The following is a 6,304-nucleotide window of genomic DNA, read 5'->3' on the forward strand; positions in this document are numbered from 1 at the left end:
ATTACATACTATGGGAAGTGTATCAAAATAAAGATAATTTTAGAAATATACTAAATCTAACTACAAGACAGAGTTGCCATATTTAGGTATCAGCTTGAAATACCCAAATAAGAAAAATACACAGAAAATATAAATTAGCAGCCAAAAGTCATGAAGGAGGCAGGTCAACACTTTTCTCTTGGTGCTTCCAACACTAAGAAAAAAAATGAAATAATTCTTAGAATCATTAACAACCACAACCATGGGTTTCCATTGTTCATGTGGTGCCCTTTCCTAATAATGGCACATACTGGTCAATGTTGGCGATTCAAGGGGCAACATTACTATTTAGGAAAGCACAAAGAAATCCAAACAATGTATTTTTATATAGGCTTGGTTTCAATAGCACTTAGAGACATTATAGATACGAGAACACTGCAAAAGTTTTGTTAGGCTATTGAGAATCATGTGCTCTTCTATGAAAGATGAGAATGTTTAATCATCCAATTATGTTGAGAAACACAATTAAACCTGACAAATATGGCAACCACATATTTGTACCAGGTACATGCCTGAAGGGAAAAATGGTCCACAAAAAATGTGTCACTACATATCTATGCCAACAATTACACTTCATTTCAATAACAGAATTATAATAGTTACAAATACTGTTTTGAAAAACTGAGGATAAATAAATATTCAAATTCAGGCAAAGAATACACTCACTTACAAAACACCGTTCACACCAAAGTAGATATAACCACAGCATGATCTGAATCTGGGGGAAGGTCATCATTTCACAGTGTGAGCTAAGAATTCAAACCAACCTATTTTAGTCCAGAGTATTTGACCATGGAGGAGTTCACTGTTGTGCACAGAATGTGAAGGTGGAGGAACTCTGAATCTAGGAGGGTCTTCCTGTGCTCCTACTGGCTTCAATGCAGTTCAAGGGCTGATTCTCTGAAATGTATAACTGAGTGAAGGGGAGGGAAAAGCAAGTGCTTGAGAGCAAGGAACAACCCTGGGAAAAGGCTTAGCAGGGCTTGGTGCTTGGTCGTCTGAGTGGTTTGTAAATGCCCCGTGGAACGTTTGGAATTTCAAGACATCTTCGAAGAACATGAGATCTTCTATAATTTCTATCTTCTCTTATGTTTTGGATGGAAGAAATCTTGGACACGTACTTGGAGCAGAGAATTAAGTACCTTCCTCAAGTGCACGTTCATATTCCACATGTTATTGACAGTATCAACGAGGCTCAATATGTCCATGAATGTCTTCCAAGCTTGGTATTCTCTACAGCTGTTTCCATGCCAGTATTATTCATTGTAGCAAAACAAATCTCATCAATGTGATCGCATCTCTCCTCAATCCGTGCAGATATCTTTTCTGCCAGATTCACTTCGTGTCTCCTATAAAGTCAAATTCTAAAGGATTGGGCAATTCTGAAAGGACCTCGGAGAATCACCAGTGAGCTGATGACAGGCATTTCTTCCACTGTCTGCTCTTAAAGTTTCTGAAACTGACCCGTAAACACAGGCCATAGGGCAGCAACAGTATCTCGAACTTACACAGCTTCCCGGACCAAAGACTTAAGCCAAGCTCCACAGAGGGAGGCAGACCCTCCATCACACTGATCCACCCACAGAACTCTGCCCGGTTACCTAGGATCCACCAGCCACAACAAGCCTCGCGGTACACAACAATATTCCACCTGGAATCCAACAGATAACTGCCATCCCCAATGGCTGCTGCATCTTGTCAGTGTTGGGGGAGGGGCTGCATCCGACGAGAGGTTCCTAATGTAAATGTGATTCTACCCACTAGCATACCATGGGCCTTTCTTCTTCCCTCTTTCTTTGGTCCAGATCTGTATGCACAGTACCAACTGAGGGAAGTGTGTCCATTTTCAGTTAATGGTTTCACACGTCTTTTAACTTTCTAACAGTTCACAGCACACAGAGACCCAATAAAGGAAACTTATGTTCCTATAATATCCGTACACCCGGAACACATATCCGTCGGTTGATTTCTGCTGAAACACCCGCACTCTCAGGACATGGATCCATTTGTTTCATGGGGGCTGAAATTCCTAGAAATGAAACCAACCACAATGTGCACTTTACTGTCTGACTTTTTTGCCCTTAGTACACTATTGCAAAGCTAATTGTTTTTGTTATAGGCTTATGCCGTTTCTTCTCTACGTAGGGAAAAACATGGCATTCATTCATCCTGTTGGAAGACTTGCAAGTCTATATCACGGATTAGGACTCTATTTTCTTCCAAATCGGCATTTGGGTTAGGTCACGATATGCTCTTAAGAATCAATATTTACGAATATGAATGCACGCCTCTGATTTCCAAATACAAGTGTGTTGAGTACATGCAAGCCGCTATACTGGGTCGATGCGTGCTGAATGATCCTTGACATCACCTTGAGTATTTTCTTTTGAATAATCATGGTTCCTTAGCTATATGTCAGCCAACCATACACAGTTGGTGCTTGTTTGTTTGTTTGTTTGAATCTTTGTTGGACTGCATACCGTTAGTTTTGCAAAAACATCAGGCCATGAATTTCTCGGTTCGCTTCAGAGAGTCATATAAGCTGATTCACTTAAGATAGTGCTTCCAATCACCAATGATTTCCTGCTTCCCTCTCCCAACTTAAGGGTTTTGATGTCCTCCTTACATTCTTCTTGTTTCTTCTTTGCTACTCATGCTCTTCTTGCATTTCCAATAAAGGTCTCTTCTTTCAACTTCACCTTGCTGATTTTTTATTCAGGGTAGATTTCTCAACCATATTTGTAGGATAAGATTTGAACTGCTGAATTCTTTTAAGATTTGCCGGTCTGTGGAAATCTCTAGTTTTGCCGTTATTAGAAATGGCGGTCATGTGTCATAGGCTACCCGAGATGGCAGCATTTTCTCATTCAGGATGTGAATTATGTCCTGGCACTCCTCCCTGTCCTGCAATATTGCTGCCGAGATATCAGCTGAATCCTCTCTGGAGGTTCAATTGTGAATATGTTGTTTCCTCCAGGTGCATTTTAAATCAATGGGATATTCGTGAACTTTGTTGATTTGAATCATACCGCTGCTGGTAGGTCTATAGGGATTCCACATCCTTTGGACGCTGTGTACTACCTGAATTTGCATAGATGACACTTTCTTGGCTTTCAGCAAGTTTCAGTCTGATATTCCAACAGATAAGTTCTCAGATATTTTTTGTTTCTTTATCTCTTGCTTTTCCATCTGGGACTCTAATGAATTCTAGTCTTTCATGCCTTGTCTTAACCCAGGATTCAACATCAATGTTTTCATTGGTTTGCACTTGCTTTCCTATGTCTGCTTCTGACCGAGGTTTTTCTCTTCCCCTGTCTTCAACAGTCATTCACGCGTCCCTCTGCATTATCTAGTCTGCTAAGGACTGAATTTTAGCCCTGATATTATCACAACCATTGAGTTTCCTGATATTTTTGGCTCGTGTTGAGACTTTCTCTTCCCCTTTTCTGGTATTCTGCCTTTTGTGATTCTGAGACACTGGTGTTCTTCAGTGTTTTCCTGACCTTCATTTTCAACACTTGTTCTGGATAGCGTTTTGCAGACTAGTTGTTTGAAAGCTTATCTTTTGCGCCTTCAATATCTTTGGAACTGAAAATGGTACTTCCTGTTTCTTTTACTGTTCTTCTTCATCTCTACTGGTCAGGTAATATCAGGTATCTAATGTAGACTTCTAGGGCTTTGTTAATTGAAAATTTTAGACTCTTGTCTCTACGCAATTCCATGGGATTTCTGTGAGGACAATTTCTCCTAGACATTGATGCCATAACCTGTACCTGTGTGTGTTGTTTGGTATATCTCCAATTGCTGGTGTTGCATTAGTTGTGATGAACAACCCATACTACTTCGATTAGCATAACTTCGTTTCGATTATACTTATCTCACACTTCTGAAAGTGCACAGGACACTTCCTCTTGTGGAAATGAAGCTTCTAAAAGTTCTCAGCTCTGCATTCTTCTCTATGTCATTTTGGAGTGTTTCCAAAACAGCAAACTGAGAGTGCTCTTCTGCTTTTTATTGCCACGGGAATGTCCCAATGAAATCAGTTCTTTCCAGAGCTTCTCTGTCTACAGAAACACCAGTGGAAGCATATCTATGGATGTCACATATCAGGGCCTGCTGGAATGATCCCGCAGACCTTCCTTGTTGTCCTAGGTGCCGTACCGTGCCGGTGCCATCCAAAATGTAGCATCCGCCTTTGGGAGATAGTGCTGAAGGGAATGCTTCCTCTTCTCACGCTGTGGACTTGGACCACTCTCCCTTGTCCTCTCATCCTTGTGGCACGGGTGCACGAAGGCAACCACAGAGTTGTTGCGCATCCTGTGACTCAAACCAAACCATAATCCCAGCCCAGGTTATGAATGTAGCATATCCTAAGGCTTTTCATTCTGATTTCAAATTCAAGGCCCCCTGGATCCCTCAGACCAGATGCACGATATCTCTGATTCAGCCCCACACGTGCTCTATTGGCAAAATTCCCAATTGGTCCCTGGTCCTGCAGATGTACTGGGTGTGGCCATGGGACATATCGGTAATCGCAACCGCGCGACCAGTGTGGTTGATTTATTATTGGTACACAGTTCGGTTTGCTCTCTTGATTCGACCCACCACATCCCACAGCGCACTCCAGATCCCTGAGTCTCAGTGTGTGCCATCATCCGTAGCTCTATGCCTCACTGACCATTGCCTCTGCTACCTCAAATTTGGCAGCTGGGATCTTAGTCTCAGAATTAACTGTGGGGATATTTTGCGCTGGTTTCTTTGAGTTCTCTCAGCCAAGCATCTGCTGTGCACTCTTGTAAATCTCAGCACATCACCTTCAAACCCATGTCTCCTGTCCGCTTGAGAGTGTGCGTCCAAGTTAAACAGAGTTTCACCCTTGTTGCTCCATCACCAGGGGTCCGAACCTGCACTGGTTTCCATTCCCTGCTTTGCATTCTCCTGCTTCCAGGTGTCCTGAGGCCTCATCCTGTCTTTGGGAGTAACAGACCTCTCTTCGGCCAGTGTCCTATGCTAAGGGCTGGGTGAGTGGATGTTTCCATTGCTCTGTACATGGGAGCGAGTGAGTGCAGGTTGCACTTCTTCTCTGCCAACTGGGCATCGATGAATCAACACTATCCAGATACATTTCACAGAAATGTGATATTTGCTTAGCTCTTTGTTTCTATACAGCCGTGGTGGGAGGGATTGTCCGAAGACAACTATTTTGACATTGTGTTGATATCCCATTTGCAGTCTTTAAGAAGTTTAACAGAACTCATTTACATGTTTTGGGAGTTATACGAAAATGGAGTTATTTTTTGAAACACACTAAATCGACCTAGAAGCCAGACTTGTCAATTTTGGTAACATTGTGTCAGCTCTACGGAAAAGCTAGACAGATAGAATGCAAACTAGCAGTCCAAACTGTTCAAGGGGTCATGTCAGCTCTTTAAGGTTGAAGCCTCCGAAACCAACAGGAACCATGAAATAACTTTCGGAAACATGGAATAACCCCCAACCTTGGATACACTTGTGCATGTGGTGCCCTTTATCCCAATGACACCTACTGGCCAATGTTGGCATTTCAAGGGGTAACATCCCTCTCTAGGAAAATACAAGAGGAAACAAACCAAATATATACATTTAGGTTTGAATCCAAAAGCACCTAGAGGCATTCTAGCTAGGAGAATCCTGCTGCAGTTATGCTAGTCTATTGAGAACCAGGTGTTTTTCTATCAGTGTTGAGAACGCTTAATCATCCGACCCTGTAGTTTAAAGCCATTTAACGCAACCAAGTCTGCACCCCCATGATATAGTGCCCCCGGGGGCTTGACTCAAGTGAAAGACGATCCACATAAGCTGTGTCTTTAATGTCATTGGCGACTTTTACAGTTCAGTTCACTTTCTGACTTGTACTATTTACCTTCACTGTCTTGAAAAACTGAAGCCTAATACAGATTCATGTTCAGTCAAAGATTCCCCTCACTTACCACAGTCCCTTCACCCCAGGGAAGACATAAACACAACACTTGCTGAATCTAGCGGAAGGACATCGTTTCTAGGTGTGAGCTAAGTATTCAAGTTTATCTATTTCAGCCGAGACTATTTGACCTTTAAGGTGTTCACTGTTGTTCACAGAGAGTGAAGCTGGACGAACTCTGATTCTAGGAGGGGCTTGCTCTTCTCGTAATGGCTTCATTGCAGCTCAGGTACTGATCCTTCAAAATGGATGCCTGAGTGGAGGGGAGGGAAGGGCAAGTGCTCACTAGCTAGGCCCAAACCTGGG

The sequence above is a fragment of the Vicugna pacos genome, unplaced genomic scaffold (assembly GCF_048564905.1).
Source record: "Vicugna pacos unplaced genomic scaffold, VicPac4 scaffold_20, whole genome shotgun sequence".
Classification (NCBI taxonomy): Eukaryota; Metazoa; Chordata; class Mammalia; order Artiodactyla; family Camelidae; genus Vicugna; species Vicugna pacos.